At 41.3% G+C, this 21696-nt stretch overlaps 1 protein-coding gene across 3 annotated transcripts in view; it reads right to left on the bottom strand.

Annotated features, from left to right (window-relative positions):
• Cep290 (Centrosomal protein 290kDa) overlaps positions 1 to 21696 on the bottom strand; it is a 140617-nt gene that overhangs the window by 20788 nt on the left and 98133 nt on the right. The window contains exon 25 of one of the 3 annotated variants that reach the window (XM_034318411.2): positions 6400 to 7741. The exons of the other annotated variants lie outside the window; for them this stretch is intronic. The gene's annotated coding sequence lies outside the window, so the exon portion shown is untranslated. Of the gene's footprint in view, positions 1 to 6399; positions 7742 to 21696 lie in introns of those variants that run through there. 3 annotated transcript variants of the gene reach the window in all.

The raw sequence follows: 21696 nt of genomic DNA, 5'->3' as shown, positions 1-21696 counted from the left end.
TATTGCTCGGCCCAACTTGTGCATAAGACACAATTATTACAATATTAACCAGTGCAATGAATATCTTGTTTCTTTGATCGAGTTTCCATTTCCTTAGAAACAAATTTCCAAGGAAAACTTTTTCATCTTCCTCGTCGATCATTTTTCCCTTTTATTGAAATCGATGATACATTCAACATTACTAAATTTTTTCTATATTCCACCTTATAGCTTGGTCCAATTTATGTATTTATTATATAAATATAAAATATTAACTAATGGAATGAATATCCTATTCCAAAAATAAATTTCTTCAATCAAATTTGCATTTTCTTAGGAACAAATTTCTAAAGAAACCTTCTTCCTTCTTTCTTTCGGTTGCGAATAAAGAATCCTCCTAAAAGGGTCCTTTGCTTTCTGATAACGACCAGAGGACCGATTCCTTGAATAGTTTTTATGAACCATCAATGATGCACATGATTATGTTTTTAGTATGATACGCGGTTACTAATTGTACGGAGAAGGGAGAGCGAAGCGTTTATTGGCTGTCGTTTCGATTGTAAGTGGGAAGATTTCACGAGACGATTATGTTTTTAGCGCGGCACGTAGTTATTGATTTACAGCGCCGGGGAAACGTTTTATAAAGCACGGTATCGGGAATCAGTGGAAGGATTGTCGAGTTGGTATTGTTGGTATGGAATCGTACTGTTCAGTATGTTTTTTTATGGACTACCAGCGTTGATCGTGATTAATTGCAGGAACATGAGAACTGTGTTTACCTCGTACTACCGAGAGAGAACCATTTCTTTTTTTTTTTTTTAAAGATTACGGCACCGCTGTAACAATTCGTGGGAAGATCGTACCGAAGCTTTTGTATGATTTATAGTTATCAACGATGAGATTTTTATTACAAACTGAATGTACAGTGTTTAAAAGGAAAGTTTTATGAACCAGTCAATATCAATTTCTATTTCTACTATATTTTCTATGTTATTAATATTAAAAGGACGCTGTGAAATTTATAGATGAATAAAAACTTTTTCTCGGTATCTAATCACGTCGCTTTATTCTGATTAGAGAAATCGGTAATTGGCGAAGATCCCGCGTGAAAATATCCTACAGAACGATTCAAAATTAAGAAAATTGAAGAGAATTCTGAGTAATATTGATGTTATAATTTTGCAAAATTGCAAATGGAAAATTTTAATTACAAAATAAAATTATTGTAATTAGATGGAAATCGATAATTAGCGAAAATCCCACGTGAAAATATCATATCATAATATCGTGGCAAGTGGAAAATTTAAATTACATAATAAAATTATTGTAATTAGAATAATTGCAAATTAGAAAGGTTTAATTAATTTCTTGTTACGTTTTAGTTCCCGAAAGGAGGCGTCAAGAATCCTCTCTCTATTCGAAGGGAGCAGACGTGAAACAATCTTGAAAATGACGGTCGGACTCGCAACGCGGAAACTGTTATTCACCGATTTCAATCGTACATACGCGTTTAACCCATTCGCAGAGTGAAACGCAACGCACAGGCCAGTCGCTAATATTCCATCTTGACGAGGAGTAAATGACTTCAGCTTGGAATGTATACTATCTAGGACATAACGCCGCGCCGATATTCGCCGTGGTTCAACGTTGGCTATCGCGAAAAACCTTATGGTATTTCGCTATCTTCGTCGGCTCTCTCGCGTTCCATCGTTCAAACGTATGTATTCCTTGACTCATGCTCGTGTCAATGCGTTCCGCGTCCTCGCGAAATTGATAAACGAATCCGCGACCAATTCGCCTAACTGATACTTGAAGAAGAACCTTGTCCTGCATACCGAATAAATTTCCAAAATAAATTGAAAAAAAAAAACCTAATACCAAAAACTTCAAGTCTATTTTTTCGTACAGAATTAATTATTGTTCCATTTGCATCATTACTTTACCCTATATTCTGTATGAAACATAATTACATTTAGTAATTAAGTTTCCAAAATGAATTATATTGAAACAGAAGCGCGATACAAAATAATTTCAGTTGACACTGTTTTATCTATTTTTTCATACAGAATCTATAATCAAGTTTGTACTATCTCTTTGCACGATACTCTGTATATTTCCACGAGAAAAAAAAAAAGGAACGGTTACTTTCAACGACTACCAGAAGTTAAATGAAGAAATCGATTTGGAGAACAATCAGAAGGATCAACGAGCGTAATTGTGGGAGTAGTTTCGTATTCTTGGCACGTTCAAGCGTCTCGAAGTTTCTTTTCTAGATTCTTTGACCGCGAAAGGCCCCCGGTAAACTCGTTTCTCTTGTCTCTAGCAGGCGCGAATGCATGCTCTCTAATTTTACAATTATCGAGAGAACCGTAAGCTGCTCTCTGCTCGTGCGACCGATATTAACGCGAGTTGCGAAAGGGTCGTAAACTAGGTTCTCTCGCGTTTCACGGATCGCAAGGAAAATGGTATCTCGTGTTTTTTTTTTTTTTTTTGTTTTTTTTCGTTTTCTCCAACTTGAATACTCATCGAAAGGTTGACGATCGGATATCCAAGGATCGGGCTATTGTTATCCTAGTTGAGCGTTCATAGAGATCGGCTTGTTACTCGATGACCACGGGCAAGCGTACAGCGAAAGGGGAAATGCTCTCTAACTGTGCGGAAAAAAAGAGAAATCGACGCCCAGATGGGGGATCGATGTCCTATAAAGAGAAATATCTGCACCTCGATGAGCATCGTCAACTGACACTTTCCATCCTCGGTCAGTGATACCATTCATTTTTAAGCACGTCTGAGAAATTTCATATTAAATTAAGAATTTTCACGTTGTATGTTATTAAAAATGTAATAATATACTTTCTATAATTAAAGGAATTTCATTTTAACCTGCTAGCTGTGAAAGTTATTATCAAAAGTCCACCCTAGAGGGCGGAATTAAAATCAGAATCAAATACAATTATATGACATTGTTTTTACTTTTCATTGCAATTTCATATTTTTAAACTAAATTGTACATTTTTTCAATTGACGAATATACTCGTCAAAAACATTTCATTTGCGTTTTTTAAGTGACGTATATATTCGTCAAATTCATTTAACAGGTTAAGTGTAGTTTTAATTCTATCCTTGCGACCATAATAATTCAAATGCAAATTTTTCTATAGGATGCAGACATTACAAATTCCCCCTAAACAGTCTTAAATCCACGTTTACAATTATTGCTCAATTTTCTACCTGTTATCGAACGATTCCCGTTGGCATTTGATCTTTCGGATATCGTTACGATTCTTTATTCGCCGGACAAAACGTGATTTTCGACGATTCGAGGGACAAGGAGCGTGTTGAATGAACTCTGGCGATCCTAAGAGTCCCTTAGCTCGAGTCCCCGGAGCTTGCCACGACGAGACGAGGAACGCATTCCACGAGGTCGTCCGCCGACGATCTGCATTCGCAGAAAAGGACGAAGAAGCCGAGGAAGCGAGCAAAACGAATTAGCATCCCGATCGTCCGCACAGTTTTCTACCCTCTCTTTCTCTTTATCATCCGGTTCTCATTGCATTTCTCTCTCGCTCGTTGTCCCTCGGTGCGCTTGTACCCGACTCCTTCTTCCGACTCCGAACAGCGTACGCACTTTCTTACGCGCGTGCACAAACAACGAGCGAGCTGCGCCACACCAGGCGTACTCCACACACGGCTAACCACATAAATCACCGATCCGTTCGATCGTTCGCCAACGACTCCTATAGATGGTAATAATACGCTCCAGTCCAGATACGTCGCCACGCCGATTTAAATGGCGCGCGCTTCTCTCTCCTATAAATCGACCCATAATAGTTGTTTAAATATATTTTTTAAAAAAATTCCAATAATACTTCTGGGTTATTACAAAAATTACACCCTATATTGTTATAGAAGAGTTAAGAAATTATAGGCTGTCAGATAATGGTTCAAAAATATTTGGAATTCGTATAGATTCGTTAGGTTTCCACGAAAATGGTCTATGAACATTTTTGCAGAATTATACGGCTCTATAAAATTTGTTATTCAAGGAAAATTGTTTGCAAGTCTATGGTTATTTCTAATGCGCGTTAGATTTGAACAAGTTTTACCGTCCTATGACCGATTGAATAATATATTAGATCTATACTGTGTACGCGTACGCAGTGATTACAGTAAGCGTATCGGCGAGTCTAAAGTGCACTAACTCGTGTCGTTTAGTTTCCTTTGAAATCAGCAGATAATTCGCTGAGAAAATAAGGAAACATTCAATTGATGCTTCTCAATGCGAACAATGATCGATCAATTTTCATACCGTCAATGGTGATCGACGACGGAAGATAAAATACGATCGAGTAATCAAGAGAAAATTCTAATTAGCATTAATATTATGATAATTTCCGAGGTGTCGAGAGAAAAGTTCAAATTGAAAAATAAATTAATCAAGTTTTTATCGAGATCGTTACGTTTCAAAATAAAAAGCGACTCGATCGTAATCGTCATCGTCGGCCCGATACGCAAATTACAAAATGCACGGAATATTACATACATTATAAACATTAAAATTTTCCAAGAAGGAACTCCATCGACAAGCAAGAGGTCGGACGCGAGCCAGTGTGCGCAGCCCAACGTATCTTTAGCCGACACATTCTTCATGCCCGCGTTACGTCTCTCTTCCTTCCAGATAGAATTCTATTTTTAAATTGAACGCAATAAAGTTTAACGCCATGCGCAGCGTTATCGTTCCCTGCGTCTCGTGCGTTTTCGCTCGTGTTCGAATAGAAATCATCGACAATCCTACCTTCCTTTTATCCTACCCGAGTATCTGTCGTCGATGCCGTCCTCTGCTCTCCGACCCGGAAATCATACGGGAAAAGGACAAATCGACGGGGCACACACGGTGTTTCTGCCCACGCGCGGGCACGCGTGAGCGCGAACGATACCGCGGCTTGAAGAGTGAGCAATTGACTGTCATGGGGGTCACCGCTGACCGACGTCATAAATCCATACCCGATAGAAACAAATATTAAAGTTACGTGATTAGAAAATTAGAAATTGCACTGTGACACTGAATTTCGTATCGCGACTTCGATGTCATAGCGCCGAATTTTTTCATATTTTAACACCAAGGCTTTGGATAATATGAAAATCGAATGTTACGCCAATGAATATATAGAAATGAAAATATTATACAATCGTGGTACAGTTTCAAGGCATGTCTCTTGAAATTCAATTTATTTATCTCTACGGAACCCTACGTTCCGAGGATTCCTCTGCAACAGCCACGAAAAGGTGGAGGAAACAATCGTATGATATATTAGAACAAGCACGAGCCTATGGGTCGTCCTGCAACAGCAATTTTCCCATACAATACACGCGACTATTCCATGCACAAGCGTGTTTAAATCTCCCGCATATGGTAAAACGTAGCGGCTAGATGCCGCGAGCGTAAAACACATTGGAAGATCTTCGGAATAATACGTGCGTACACCTACACGTACGTTCTAAGTAGACGAATGCCTCTGCACGGGACAGGTCACATACATATAAATGTCAAGATTCACCTATGTCCCTCTTTGCCCCTTGCAACGTCCCTAAGCTACTCACACATTCAATTTACCTGGACGTTTCGAGTAAAGGGACACGTACTCATGGATACGTACTTTCCACCTATGTACATTGCTCCTCTCCCGAGAGAGTATTCCGCTCTTCGTGTTTATGTACCTGTCTCCCTTTCTTACCTGTTCCGCGTATTCTTTTCTTCCCGCATCGCCTCGCACTGTACCATACATCGCGCTCGAACGATTCGCGAGCGAGACGCGCGGTGAGAGAAGATACCCCCACTCCTCCACGTGTTGCGTAGTACGACTGCGCACGAACCGAAATACGAACTTAAGTTCGGACTTATTGTTAGTTCAGTGGGAAAAACGAATCGACGACTGTTCAATCGCTAATTTTACTAATAAAGTATTTTCTATTAGCAAAATTATTTATAATAAATTAATAATTTCCTAAGTATTATAGCAATTCTTATATAATGACTTAACTATGCATCTTACCAAAATCTTACCAGTGTTGGTATTGCATTATACGTATAATTATTACTATGTACCTTACCAATTATCCCAATGCACTTTAACCATTCAATTCAAGTAGCGACAATTAGCAATAATCATCGACGCTCGGACCCGACCTGTGCTGCCAAGAGATTTCGACCTTCGAGTTCCGTCCCGAGTGGGGGCACGTTCTCTTGGCTCTCTATTGCACTCGAATCGCACGAGTTTAACATACGCGTGCATCTGGGTAGTGGTACGTCGACAGGAACGGACTGTTCGGCCCGTTAGGTAGTGGTTTTCCTGCGGTTCTTCCACGGAACACGGTCCACGTGCACGTACACGTAAGCCCGCTGGGTGTGAGAGCCGTGTAGGTGGCTCTCCTAGAAGGAGGACGAGGAGGAGGGGTCGCTGACGTTCCAGCCTGACGCCAGGGCGACCTGCGATCAAACGCAGCGAACCGAGGGTGAGGACGGAACGTCTTGACATTGGCCACGTATTTCTGCGTCACCGTTTGCATTCGTAAACTTCGATCGGTCAAAATTGTTCAAGGATGGGATTCAGAAAGTCACGGTCAAACATTGCACGTCTGATTTTTTTTAGAATTTAATTCAGGTGACTGTTGCTCGGACCAGGATGAAGGATGAAGAAGACTATTTTAATATTTTATATTAATTAACATATTTGTTGAATTGGGACCATAATTTGTAGCCTGGATTGTAAAGTCTTCGATTAATTTAATTACGAATAAAAATTATGAATTATAAACACAATTTAAATACATAACTCGAGAGACGAAAACTAGCCAAATAAGAAACTCTTCCGCCATAATTACATACTATTATTATATAAAACCGTGCGAGTAGAGTGATAGTGAAAGCACTATCCGTCTCATTGTTCAACGATCCACCATACCAATAAACGAACAATAAAAGAAAGCCATTACGTAAAAAATATACCATTACGTGCAACTCTTTCGCAAACTCTAGCCTCATCCTTCAGTTTCACCTCCATCCTCCCACTCGTCAACTTTCATTTCAAATTCTGCTCGATCAAACTGACCCAACCGTCTCTTCCTACAATAATTCCATTCCACCATAAAATCTTGATTAAATATATTACAAAAATACCCAGTTAATTAATAATCACTCGTTAGTGAAATTCTGGAAGACAACCCATGTCACACTCGTCTTCAAAACAACAAAATAAACATACCATGATTTATAAATCATTCTCCTTAAAGGGTTAAAGCAACATGTGTCTGTTTTTTTTATTTTTTCACCAAATGATCCTCGTTCACTATCCTGAAGCCAAGTGTACGACCTCGAGAAGCCGAAGAATCGCGCTTACCTGTATATCGTTGGCCGGGAAACGCGTTTAATAATTTCCGATTGGAAAAACGAGCCGCGTACGGCAGACTGGCACTATTTGTAGAATCGTAAAGGCAGGATGTTTTCCAGGGTCGTTGTTCGTTGTCTCAGGTAATACGATCCCCGTTGTAAGGCGCATGCTGTTGCACGGCCGCTTCATCATATGGCTTTTCTCGGTTCGGTCCCGAAGGCTCGCCGGGAATCCTCCGTGTCCCGGCCACGAATATTATATTGTAATATTTATCGCCGTGAACGGCGAACGACGGCATATATTATGGCCGTCGAATGGAGCCAGCCCGGTGACGTGCCAAGCTGACGGCGGCGGGACGACCTGCGAACACACAACTACCATCGGGGTTCTTTACATTCCATTCGACCAGAACCCACGCCACTTCCCCGCTTATTACCGAAGAGCTAATATTTTGTAATCATATTCATGCAAACAATTTAAATAAATGAATTAGTTGGTTCTTCGTTGAAACATTTGATTGGTTCTTTCAATTAGAAGCCAGTCGGTTTGTATTAAGAATATTGATAAAGCGATTATGTAACTATTTTGATTAAACTTTAAGCTTTAAATTGATGTGCCATAAGTGCTATTTTGTGATGCTTTTATGTCATCGAATCGTGTCAGACTTTCCACGCTCTACATCTTTAAATTTGTTGCACTAATTAATCGAATGTATCCGAACGAAATCTAGGAAGAATAAATGAAAAGAAGGAAGAATAAGTTTCTGAAGGAGGCCAGAATCTCACGAGCTTCTGTTGCTTATATCTGGAACACAACGTGTTCCTCTTTCTTTCTTTCTTCTTTTACATTTCAACCAAACTTCCTCGAATCGCAGTTACATAAAGCATGCTGAAACGGTCCTTAGCATAATCCACTGCAAGCTTATCAAAACCCATCAACGAGCAAACCTCTCCACGCCACTAACGAGTTGTTCTTATTTTTAGTTCGAAACCACCGTGGCAGAGATACCAAGAGCATCCTGTGCGCGCCTCTGTCTGTGTGTGTGTACACGTAGCTCATCCAACAACGGATTTATCTCTTACGCTCCACCCGCGCACCCACGTCACACGGTAATGCAATAATTGACCTTTTCGCTGGGTCGATGGAGAGGAAAGGAAAAACGGGTCGACACTGGAGACAACTATTTCGAGCGTGCGTGTGTGCCGCAACCCATGGAGATTCGTGCGTGAAAAAATTGTGGAATTAACCCCTTTTTAATACTACTTCAAATTTCTTTTAATTTCTCCCCACAGTTATTCGATTATGCTAACCCTCGGACGGCGGACCATGGAGAGAGCCCAAATTTTAATTTCATTTCGTATTTCACGTCATTGGCATTTTCTAAATTTTACACTGGTCTTTTGAAATTATTCTTCCTATAAATGAAACCCTTTCGTTAAAAAAATTATAAATTCTTGCGTGTGTTTCGTAAGTTTGGGTCATTATTGACCCAGGCTTCGCTACTCAAGGGCTACCAGTGAACCTAATGACCTTTAAATTACAGAGCCAAATTTTTACTAAATTAGATTAAGCTCATTAACAGCTGTCTAAAGTATTTCTTCCAAAAATCAATTTCAACTCTCGTGCAACCGTTCACCAAAAAAATTCCGATCTTCGCGACGGACCTCAAAGGAGAACGAAAAAAGGGACGTACGCAAAGGATAATACGAATAGAGGTTTTCCCAGACTTTCGCTGAGTAGAACTTTGTTCCAGTAATTAAAGGTAGGACTCTTTCTCTCTGCCGATGTATTTACCATCGACCTTTGACGCAAGGACAAGGCGGGTTCGCCTTATCAAGAAAAATCGACGCTCGGCAAGGGCAGAGCAATATGTGGACCGTTTGACCGTGAGACGAAACCTGAATAATAGTCGCGAATGGACCAGCTAGTAGCCAGGGAATGATTCACGGTCGTCGTTGTCGTCGAATCGACGCGGCCTTGCTAAACTGAAAATTCACATGTGGATCTGAGAAGAATCGTGCTCTCGCACATTCTCACACACGCTCGATCGTATCTGCTATCATAACGCATCGATTGTGGCATAAGTATGAGATAAATCAACATCGATATACAGGGTGTTAAGAAATTAACTCGACACTGATTGCAATTTCGCTTTTCTTTTTTTTTCTTTTGCAAAAATAAATTCTGTAACTTGGATCAATTAGAAGAAAATTATGTGAACAGTACTTAATTGCTCATACAAAAAAATTCAACGAGAAAATTAATTGAATCGGGATCAGCGTAAGGAAGTATTTAATACAAGTATTTAATAGTTGATCGAACATGATGTTTCTTTTACTGTCTGCTGTTTTTGCAAGGGTGTACTAGAAGCATTCTGTACAGGTGAATCATTGCTAAGGAGGCTAAAATAATTGGACGGTAAGTAGACTTCAAGGCGAAACGTTTCTCAGGACGACCATCCCGTCCATCTCGCCTACGTCGTTGCGATCGAGCTCGCGTTGCAGCCAAATTTGGCGATGGATAATTAAAAAAACGAGCCGTTCCTCGAGAAACTCCTTAGAACAGTCTCTTTTCGATCTTACCGGCACCGAGACCTTGATTATACTTCGATACGATTCTTATTTAGAACGCGCGGCATTTTATAAATTTCAAATTCATCCACAATTTTCGATTAATTCGATAATCTTCGTCTCTTCAGCTTCATCTGTATAAATACAGATTTTGTTCCGTGAATTTTGCATGTTACACCTTTATTTTTCAAATAATAATGACTCACGTTGTTTTACGAGCAAAAAGTTTCTTTCGGCAAGGTGACGACAATGGACGCGTGTACTCGTTATTATATCAAGTGTTGGAAATATTGCGAAATTAACAGGGAAAATTTTGCGCTTTAATGCTGAGAAAAATAAAAAAAAGAGAGAAATTCATATAGCGATTGAAGTTATAGTACATTTAACACGGTTACAGCGGTTGGCCTTCGGGCAGACACAGATGCATTAATAAAATTAAAGCGCAAATAAATAAGTAAATAAATGGTAGTAAAGACAAATAAAGAAAAGGTGAGATGAAATCGATGACAAGATACTTCTTTATTTCTTTCACCTTTCAACTTTCTGCTTGTCTGTGATTTCTTTCTGTCAGGTGTTTAATCCTTTCCTGAAGTATATGTACGTTGTCAAAATTATACCAGATATACAATAATTATTATTTGACCACTTTATATATGAATAAATAATTTTGTTTAAGATTCCAGCGAGACCGAAATTCATAATTCTATATTTATCCTATATTTATCCGAAATTCTTTCCTGAATACACCATCTAAATATAATGTAACGTTTGAGTAACAAGAGCGTTTTATTCCAGGAAATACCTTCGATATTTATGTTAATCCAGCAGTAGCCTGGAAAAGATTGGTCCACACGTAATCAGAGGGAAGTAACCGTTTCCAAAATTAGGCCAAGTAGTTTGCTTCTTCCAGCATCATCGATATTAATTTATTCCTCGGGAACGAGCGAAAAAAGATCCTCTTCGTTGCGACTGTTCGTAAGTAGATTGTACCATCAGTAGTCAGACCAAGCCCATTGACCACTCGCGTACAAAAAATATTTATTTTACCGAATTTCAAGATTTTTCGATAAATCATTTTAAAATTACAAAAAAAGAAATCAAGAGGAACACAAGGACTATTGTAATCTGAAAGTATAATTAATCACTTAACAATTCTTTTATAAAATAATTTAAGAAATTCAGTAATTTTAATACAGAAGGTGCTGTATTTAATTTTCTTTTACTATTTCTTGGGATTCTGATGCAAAATGTTGCAATCAACATTATGGACATTGTTCTAATTTTCATTTATGAAACTGCTGTTGCAACAATTGTAATAATGGACGAATTTTTCAGTGGGTGGTCAGCCCACGAAATAACAGAATCGTAATGCATTTAAAACAATTGTTTTCATTTAGTTTGGGGCGTAATTGTAGGTGGTAAAAAGGTGCTTTAGAAAATGGACAACAATGTTGGGTAGCAAGTGTTCACCTACTGTTTGCCACCTACGTGACTAATTGCCAACAGCAATATCACCGTTTCCATGGCTTCTTCGAATCAATTTAACCATTAGTATGGTAATAACACGGTTGTGCCTCGCTCGTTTCGTTTTATTAATACTTATGCTTCATTTGTGATCTTGTCAGCAACATATCCATGTATTCTAGGATTACATTCTAATCTTGTTTCTCTTTTATGATTTCACAATATAATATTTCAACTGTTCATTTATTAATTACAATAATTTTGCTAAAATTGAATAATTTTGGTTTTTAAACGATCAAAAATAATTTAATTCCTGTCTTGTTTTAATAACAACATTTCTTTTATACCATTCTCTTCTATTATTAATGTTTCTATTTTGGGACACGGAATTAACTACCAATCCAAACATTACTGCTTATAGCATGCACCTGTTAACTGTAACAAGTGCTGCAAACAGCACCGCTACTTCCTTAGCCTTTCTAAACGAACACGCAGCCATTGTAACACTTCCTTCCTCTCTTTCTCGTATCATTAGCACTTCTACTTCCTCTGTTTGTATCTTACACTATCAAATTTTCTCGAAAATCGCTTACGTTATTACAGTAGACTCTCGTTATATCACCGCGAAGGGGACTGTAGTAATGAAAAATTTTTCAAGTTTCCTTGATCTCATTTAGAAGAGAAAAAGTGTATCATCTTCATAGACTATGATAGCATGATAGAAAATCTGTACGAATCTTCAAATCACTAACGTGGCAATATAACGAGAGTCTACTGCATATCAGTGAATAAAATCAAAATTTTCTCTGCTCAAATTCGATCTAAATTTTTCAAACTCTAAATTTAAATTTAACTCTTCGCTAAATCTTGTGTACCTTAATTTCCGAGTTCAACCGCAAGGTATGATACATAGTTTGAAAAAGGAATGGCTTCTTTGCATCAAGATCGCGATGCAACTTTTGGGACAGATTTCTTTGCCGGTGGCTGGTGCATCGTTGGACTTATACGTGGTCGTTTACAGGTATGCCAAGCATGTAAGGTCTAACGCCGAGTCGTTGGTCGTCCGGGCAGAACGAGTGGGAGGAAGGGCAGCCTTAGGTCGAATGGAAAGAGAAGTCCGAGGGACGAGAAGCTGGCGAAGGAAAGAGGCAGAGATGCAACGGGCATGATGAACAAAGAGGGGAGGCTGTACTTTTCGGATCCGTGGCGTAGAGGATAGGTATATCGAGTGCATTCGACATGCACGTAGAGAACACACAACGAGAACGTGTGTAACCATGAAAGAATCTTGGAGAGCAGAGCTAGGCATTTTTTCGACGATGATACCGAGCTTTCCCGTCTAGATGCTCTGTTTCTATGCAGCTTTTCTTTGCATTTCGTGCCTTTTCAAAAACAGACGATAATAAGCAACACTATTCTTATCAACTCTGACAATAATAATAAATGGAAAATTAATCCTTAGATATAATTCTATTAGGAATCTTTCGTTAGGTATAAACAATTGTAAGAGTCGAAAATTTCAGGAGTTTTTGGTAGGTGTTTACAATCACTTTAAGTAACGAAAGGGTTAAAGGACGTATCTTGCTACTGAAATACTTGAATATAGTTTCTGCAAGAAAGCTGGTGCAATCAATACTTTCGACCAGTGAAGCACTGCAACGCTGTTTCAACCCTACATAAGGATTTTAGGGCTTTAGAACAGGGATAATGTTGTAACATTACGTTTGCATTAAAAAATAATATAAATTATTAAAATTCATGGGTTTATCTTTATTTCTAAATCCTTTCATAGCAATATCTATGAATGGTACAAAATCACTTTCATATTTTTGTTCAAAGTAATATGTAAGTATTATGAAGAAGGAATTTTAAACTGGTTCGTGACAAACGTGATATTACGGAGGTGAAACTTAAAGGGTTAAAGTGTCTCACAGCAATCTGTTAACCGACAATGAGTCATTGTTCGGCCCGAAAGGAGCTCTTCCCCTACTGCGTGTGATAAAAAGGGAACGAGGAAGGATCGAATGACTAAACTGTATTTTCCTTCCAATTAAAATGCATTGATACAACTGGGGATAAAAATCTTTCACTAAATTCAGTATCGTTAAATATCAACAAATTAACAATAACAATGAAAATTCTTGTAAAAAGAATTTATAAGGTATCTTTGATTAGATATTTGTTACGAAATAAATATTTTAAAAATATAATAAAAATATCTAAACTAAGGTTTATTGGGCAAGAATGATTTTTGAAGATTTGAAAGAAGTTCCGTGTTTGATCTCATTCCATTTAATCTGCCAGTTATTCATGGGAAAGGAGGAACCAGCAATAATCAATACGTACCCGTAACAAAGCGTCACGACCCAAGATTTTCCAACCCTGTCCAAGACTTCACGATTCCGGAACGACCCCTGAACTTTGTCCAACCCCATCGAGCGTTCTTCAAACGAACGATCCATAATACCGTTCCAACGCAAGAGTTCAAAGTCTATCTACTCTCTTATTTTATTAATTACAGGCATTATTCAAAATACGAGATGGCAGTGTATGTCAACCCTCGCAAAGGGTGAACGAATGAACTCTATCCTTGAAATTTCAATTTCTCAATCGTTTCACGCGTTTTCCTTTAACAAACGCGACACACAGATACACAGGCGGTTCGATTGGTCGACACGTAGATACGAAGGAAGATTCCCCCGTGGCCGTTGGAATAAAAAAGGAAGAAAGGAAAGGACGCGTAAAGAGAGAATCGAGGATCGACGGCGAGCCTGTGGGAAGAAACGAGGAGGACGTTGAGCAGCCTCGAGGAAGAGTGTGTCCGGGGCAAGGAAGAAGAAGAAGAAGAAAGAATGCATTTGGATTGCTCGATAGAGTAGGTGGGCACGTAAGAAGGCTAGGTCGGCCTGGTGGGAGTCCTGGCCACGGACTGGCCGGACAAGCGAGTCTTCTTCGTACAGGACGAACGCCGAGCTAACTCTGACTATATTATCTCTTACAATCCCGTATTGGGTCTACGTAGACCCATATTTTCATCGACCTATCATTGACAAAGAATTTATCTCCTAGAGGAAGAATCTCCATTGATCAACTCTTATTTTATTGTCTTTTTTGCAAGAAATAAGAGAAATTTGATGACATAATTTTAAGCTTTGCTAAAAAAACCAACATGAATTTTTCATCAATAGTTCCAATAGAAATTAATGAGTGATCAATTCAAAATCTATAACACTTGAGAAGAGTAGCTATTCCCTCGAGACTCGGTTCGTCTATCCAACTGATAAAAAGAGAAAAAAGCCACACGTGGGTCTATATTGACCCATTACGGGTCTCCGCGTACCGTTGTTACACGGAGGGTTACAGAGCACACCATCGTGAACTTGTAAGCCACAGCGCCGCGCCACGGTGGGAATTCGCTTCGCTTCGCTCGCGCGCGTCTACGCACGCACGCCTCTGTACGCTCGGCGTATTTGGACGTGTACTCGTGCGAGCGAGCAGGCCAGGGATTCCCGCGTTTCGGTACACGCGCGCGGCATCGAACGAGTGCGTGTAGACGGTAAGACGGGAAGGGGTGCTATAGGGTCGCGCGCCTCGTCACGAGGGTGAAACTCGCATAGAGAATGGGGCGCGTTTCGACGCGACTCGCTTTTGCACCGCAGGGATTCGAGACATTGATGTCGGTTGAAGAATTGAAACGTTAGATGAAACGTTTTTCATGGCTTTCATTGGGGTCATTTTGGTTATTCTATGGGACAGGGATGAATGGAAACTAAAATGATTATTTGCGGATATTTTCAGATAGTCTTTGATGAAAAATAGAAATTGTACCAAAAATCTCTCAAATATTTTTGCATTCCATTTCCACGTGATTATTAGAAAATAAAAATTGCATCAAAAGTCTCTTAAACCTCCCTCTGCATCCAATTTCCACATTTCCATTTTTCCACGGGGTCATCAGGGCGCGCGGGATTCTCGCGTTAGCGCTTAATTAACGCGGCTAATTAAGCGTCTCGGTGCTGGAACGTAAGGTGCATGACACGTCGCGAGTAAGAGGAATACGAGGCGGCATAAAAGCGGCCGTGTACAGGTACACTGATCCTGAGTAGAGGACGTGGAAGAGCGAGTAGATCCTGTAAAATCATCCGTGGATCTAATGAAGACATGGTGGGTGGACGAGAATAAACGGATCCTATTCCTGCCTACCAGCACGGTGTAACGTGTGTGTGCGTGTGTGTGCAGGGTCTGAAAATCGCGTGCAATGTCGGATGACGGCAGGTGGACGAACGGTGAAGGGAAAATAATGTTACGCTCGCTGATATCGTGGCTGCGAAATTCCTTTTGCTTTCTCTCCCGCCGCCACGCAGAGAACTTTTAACTTCGCGGTGGGTGTAACCGGCTCGTTTGTATAGTCGCGCATTATTCCGCGACGTGACGGTTTAATGGTGGAAGCCTGATTTCTCGCGCGCGCGCCACTCAACGGACAGAAGCTACGATTGCGAGAGAGCCACTGCTAACGCGGATTGCGAGAGACCACTGCACTCTCTGTACTCCATCGTTTCGTTACTTCTGCTTTCCCTTTCTCTTTTTTTTCATTCTTTTTCTGCTCTTTCTGTTTGTTTGTTTGTTTGTTTGTTTGTTTGTTTGTTTGATGACAGTGAAGGGAATGGCGGCTTTAGTCTGCCTTTAGATACTACAACATGTTAGGAGAGATTGTGGTATATATTTGAAATTATTTAACATACCAAATTTTTGGACGTATTTATTAAAAAGAGCAAATTTCTATCTTTTATCATTGTAGGGCTTTGATTTGGTCTGAATTTTTTGAGCCAAAAGTTAGACATTAGATTGACATTAAATCTGTTGGTTTTGGGAAGCAGGGTGATAATGAGAACAAAATAATTGTTATGTTTTATATGTTCTCTCTTTCAAAGCTTTGAATAGACTGACTGACAAAGACCAAAAATCCCTTGAGCCAGGCGGGCAGGCCCTCATAGCCCTTATCTATGTCTCAACACTTTATATTCACGTATTGAGTTACGAATGCCTTTTTGGACAAGGAGGATGAAGAATAAACTATTTGACCCTCGGAAACCTTGTTGATATAAGATCATATTAATTTTTGCCCGTATATTAATAAGATCCTCCACTGATGGTACTAAATTAATCAGAATCCAAATTTAAAAAACACACCTACGCAAAGGTGTATCTGCTAAAATTATACATTCCAAGGCTATTATGCATTGAAAAAATTGCTGTCTCAATGAGAATAATTTCACGAGAAGAATCAGGTTTTATAATTTCGAGCGGACAACAAGTCTCACGCGGTTCGAAGAGAAACGCTCGAGGTCCACTTGAGATCGCACAATCTGGCCGTGTCTTTAGTTGCGCGGGAATGCGCAAGGGAGAGGGCAACCGGGTGGCGTAAGGTTCTCAGGTAGGTAGGTACATTTAGACGGACGTGCGCGCGTCGAGATTCGTGGCCGTTCGCCGATCGTTGACACGAGACCGGGAGTGCTCGACTGCATTATCGTTGGCGTGCGAACAGGTAACCTCGCGATCTCTCTTGCTGTTCGCCTCTGTATGCACGCGGCTATTTTGTTATGCCAGGCCCGTCCACGCGCTGCGCAAACAAATACCCCGCGAAACGATCCTAACCGTGCCGCTGCTCGCGTACAACACATACTCGGCGATATCTGCTTTGGGAATTCTTCCTCGTTGCATCGAGCCAACCACCGTGGATCAATATTATTAATATTATTATTTCTTGCTATATTGCTATGATTAATTCTACTTTGGATCATATGAGTCGCAATGGTCCATCAGATTTTTAAATGAAGTAATGATTGTAGAAAACCATCTATGGAACTAAAGTTGGAAATTAATTAATAAAGGTTCATAATGAAATTTCTTGTGTTTGTTATTTGATCGTAATAAAAATATTGAGATTTGAAAGAGAGAAACTATGCTGGCAAGAATGTTCTGGTACGGTGGTACTTTCCACTCTCGCCGCCAGAGGGATCGATACTTAGTTGCTTTCTCGCTAGTGGTCACTTAGCTATTCATCCAAATATATTCCTGGAGCTATTCGTAATGAGACTGCACTTGCTTTCTCGTGTATGAATAAATTAATATGAAGTGGTTGGAACGAATAAATTTCTAACTTTCGTTAATCCTTTATTTGATTAACGTACTATAGAATCAGAGGATCATGGACGCTTTAAGGATCACCGGAGTTCCTATTAGCAATATTATCACAACAAACCCCGCATCTATCGATCCCATCTCGAGAAACCACCTCATCCTCGACCCAACTCCTAAGAGCAGTCACGCTGCCGGAATACGCAAGGACCTCTCCTGACTGATATCAAGCCCGATCAATACCTCTAGCCATCATCTCGTCTCTATTATCCAATATTACTCCACAACAAATATATCGCTCCTCTATTCAGAATTCCATCGATCTATTGACCCATTTGCGAGATACCGTTTTGAAAAACCTCAAATCCTCGATCCTAAATCAACAACCGTTCGTCAGAGCGTTTAGCGCTCGATACAGGGCATAAAATTATACCGAAACAGACTGTCTTGACCGAGTAAAAGCAATCAAAGGCTATCTCCTCTTTTCTCCCCGTTCAGTTTTTTCCGGATATCCTTTCACGCGGGCCGCGCGACGACCGATCGTCCTTCCACGACCCGGGTACCGGAGTGCGTTCGAAACTGTCGAGGCTGTCTGTCGAGGGAAGTCTGCGTGGTGAGAGGCGGATTCGGAGGCCTCGCGCGCCACACGGACCACGTACAAAGGGCGTCGAAACCGGAAGTGGTCCATCGAGGACGGGAGTTGCCTTGGCAACCACGATCTGCTTTAACCCCCGGTCGATCATCGGTCTTCCGCGTCATTCGAAAGCGCTCTATTATTCGGGGTCGCTGCATCCTCTCTTGCAGCCTCCTCGAGAGAGCGCTCCGTCGCGCCGCGCCGCGCCGCACCGCCTGAACCTGTGCGTTGTGTTTGTGCCACCGATGAGCAGCGAACAAGAGAGAAAGAGAGAGAGAAAGGGAAACGGTGATACGGGCGCGCGACCGCACACAGCTGAACCGAACGCGACCGAACGCAGCCGAAGGGGCCCGGTGACGGACGACCGAATCCGAAATCTCGCGACGCGTTGCACCGTGTTACGTCGCGTTGCGCTTGCTGCAGGGCCGTTTCGAGCCTGCTGCCGACGACGATCTTATCAGGCTGATTGTTTGAATTTGTGCTGCTGCTTGCGACATACACACCGCATACGTACAGCAATCAACGCGCGCATAACTTTTGCATAAGATTTTCGTCCGCTCGAACGATTCGACTTGGAAACTTTTCAACTTATCCTTAAATGGAACATGTCAACAGTCATTGAATCATAAAACGAGTATCAAAGGGTGAATATCGTGTACGATTAAGAAAGATTATATTTTCGCATCGATCAATTCGAACGCAATCATTCGTCCAGCCGAGTTGCGCTCCTGCTCCTCTGCGCATGCGTCAGGAGCGGATCAATCGTGCGACAGACCTCTCGATATCGCTCCAGTATCTTTCGGAAGGTACAATCCTCGTTGCTCGTGATTCTTCGTACTTTCTTACGCGTGAAACGGTCCGTGTGAGATTCTTTAATACTTTCACCGGTTTTTCGAACCGAAACTCCGATCGAACAATCGAGTGCATTCTCGAGAGTTCGAGAAACACGGTTACCACCGTACGAAATCCATTAGATCAATTAGTGCATAACGATACCGGATGGTCAATAGTCTGTCAGAGCAACAGGGGAATCGATTAATAAAATTCAATTCACTCGGATGACTCATTTGTAGCCGACCGCCGGAGGTCGTGAAGGGCGACAGAGTTCCTTGATCCAACACTGCGCCTGTGTTTGTGTCCCTACCACCGTAGCGATGGGCTTAAGACACTTTCAGTTACTTTGAATATAAGTAACCTTTGGGTCACTTGAGATATTGCTCAAACTTAAAATTCCTCGAGAGTTTGAGATGAAAGTTTCAACGGCCTTATTGTTTCATCATACACGTGTGTTAAAGACTCTGATGTATCAATCCCAGAATAATAAAACGACATTGGTGTTCCTAATCTTCACTCGTTGATCTAAATAATTCTTTATGAATTTATAAATTTGCCCAAACTATAAAATCCACAGAAGCCCAATTCGGAGGACACCTTTGAAACATTACGGTATACAGGCGTTATACATTCAATGGATGATTTGAAATGGTATCGCAAACTATAGCGTCACAAATTGCTCGAAAACTTAGCTTGGCAGAGAATCGAATGGGCATCAGTGGTGGCGTGGGGATCGTGCACGATGTGTGGGTTCGCGGGGCCGCGTTGTGTTGTAGGAATGCTGTCGGCAGCCGGCAGCAGGGTCGCCCACTGTTACTCGTCGGGACTTGCTTTTGCTGCCTCTCTGCCCTTCCTTCCTGCGCTGCCGAGTCGCTCGTTCGTTTGATTCCGTTTTAAAACTATATTGCCCTGGCCCCTTTGTACTTGCGGTCACTCGACTGGCCGGCGCGTGTGCGTATGGGTGGACATGTATGCATGTATAATACGTATCTCGTATTACATATTTGTACGGAGGAAGAGCGGAGGTCTCTCGTTCATCGTCGTGTTGTCGTCGCGGTCTTCCCTTCGTCGCGCTTCTCACCAACCGATACGACGACTTTCTCGCGTGATTTCGAACGGTTCCGAGCGTGCGCCGCGCACTTTTTCTAGCGGTGGCGCTGACGACTCGACAGGGAATACCTCGAATCACTTCGATACACTTCGTACAGTTTATCTTCTTATCAAAGTTAAGCTTATTCTGTAATTAGTTGTAGATTTCCAAAAGTTGTATGGCATTGATAGATTGATTTATTGGTTTTGGTTATAAATCAAAGATTGGATTCATTTCTTGCAAGAAATTAGGCGGGAATTCTGTTCCAATGACGATGCGGTGGCGCTAGTAGTCGCGATGGTTATGCATCCCAAATCACAATGGGGGAATCCCAATTGATGAGCGCAAAATGATATGGAAGATTATCTTTGAGAAAGTATCTTGAGAGTATCTTTAAGAAATTATGTAATGGATCCATTTAAAATTTTGAAAGTATCTTTTTATACTTTTAATAGAATAGGAATTATAGGTTAAAATGATGGTAGTCAATTTTTATAATCAAACAATTCTCAAACGCAAGTCGAAGAAGGTAAGCATATCAGGGATTGTAGGTGGCGTCAATGTTCCCGGTTCGAAGCGTTCGAACCACGGGCAAGAATGCGACTGGTTTTAACGTATGATCTCATTCGGCGCTTGAAACGCTCTTGTTTGTCGCGTCCACTGTTTTCGCAGCGATAGCCCGCGTTATTATCTCGAACGACGCTGATGATAACGGGCAAATGCGTTCGAACGTACATTATTAAGGAGCGCGCGTGCAAGTTGGGCCCGGAGGACGAGCGGAAAAGCGAACGGGAGACCTCTCACGGCAATATACTTTCTCAACCAACTTTTTCCCTGGCTGTTTAATAAGAAAAAAAAATACTGTTCATGTCAGCATACCTTCCCCATTCGAGTCATTGCTTTCAAACTCCCTTTCCCCGTTTCGACATTCCCAATTAACTACTATTAACGCTCCTATCCCGGCAGCATTCGTTCGATTACAAAACTGTTGAAAAGTTGTGACAACGTTGACCTGTCCCGGCGGGAAAGATCGCGTCGACCTGACTGAAAAATGAAAGCGAACCGACGAATTTTCGGGGAATCCCATGGAAGGTTGTAGATCCAAAAGCAGGCAAAGAGAGACTCCCGAGGTCTTCGGCTTGGGATTAAGCTTGCTTCTTCTTCCTCTTGCTCCTTCTCTTTCTCTCCTCGACTGTCGGCTCTTTCCACGAAACTCATCACCGTTCAACGGGCTTTATCCTGGCTTGTTTGCCTTTTCTTTCAACCGTCCGGGGCTTCTTTTCTTTTTCTATCTCTTGTTCCTTCGCTGTTCCTTATCCACCGTGCCAGTTCCTCCCTCGTTTCGTCCTTCTTCAGATCCCAGTCCCCGGTTATACTTCTTTCTTGTTCCTGTCCAGGGTCTCTGCCGCACGCGCAACCTTTTGCCGAATGGCGTGCGTTACGGCGGCCTACGGCAGGTCTCGTCCGCCAGAGAACGCCGCTCCGGTTTGCTCTTGCTCGTTTTCAGCGGTGTGGCGTGGCCGTGACGCGTTCTTGATAATCGGTCGAGTCCTACCGCGCGCTGATCCCTTCGGAAGAGCCCACCACCTGCCGCAGCCG

This window comes from Osmia lignaria, chromosome 6 (genome assembly GCF_051020975.1).
Source record: "Osmia lignaria lignaria isolate PbOS001 chromosome 6, iyOsmLign1, whole genome shotgun sequence".
NCBI lineage: Eukaryota > Metazoa > Arthropoda > Insecta > Hymenoptera > Megachilidae > Osmia > Osmia lignaria.
The sequence above is the reverse complement of the archived record's forward strand: the minus strand, read 5'-3'. Positions and strand labels throughout refer to the sequence as shown.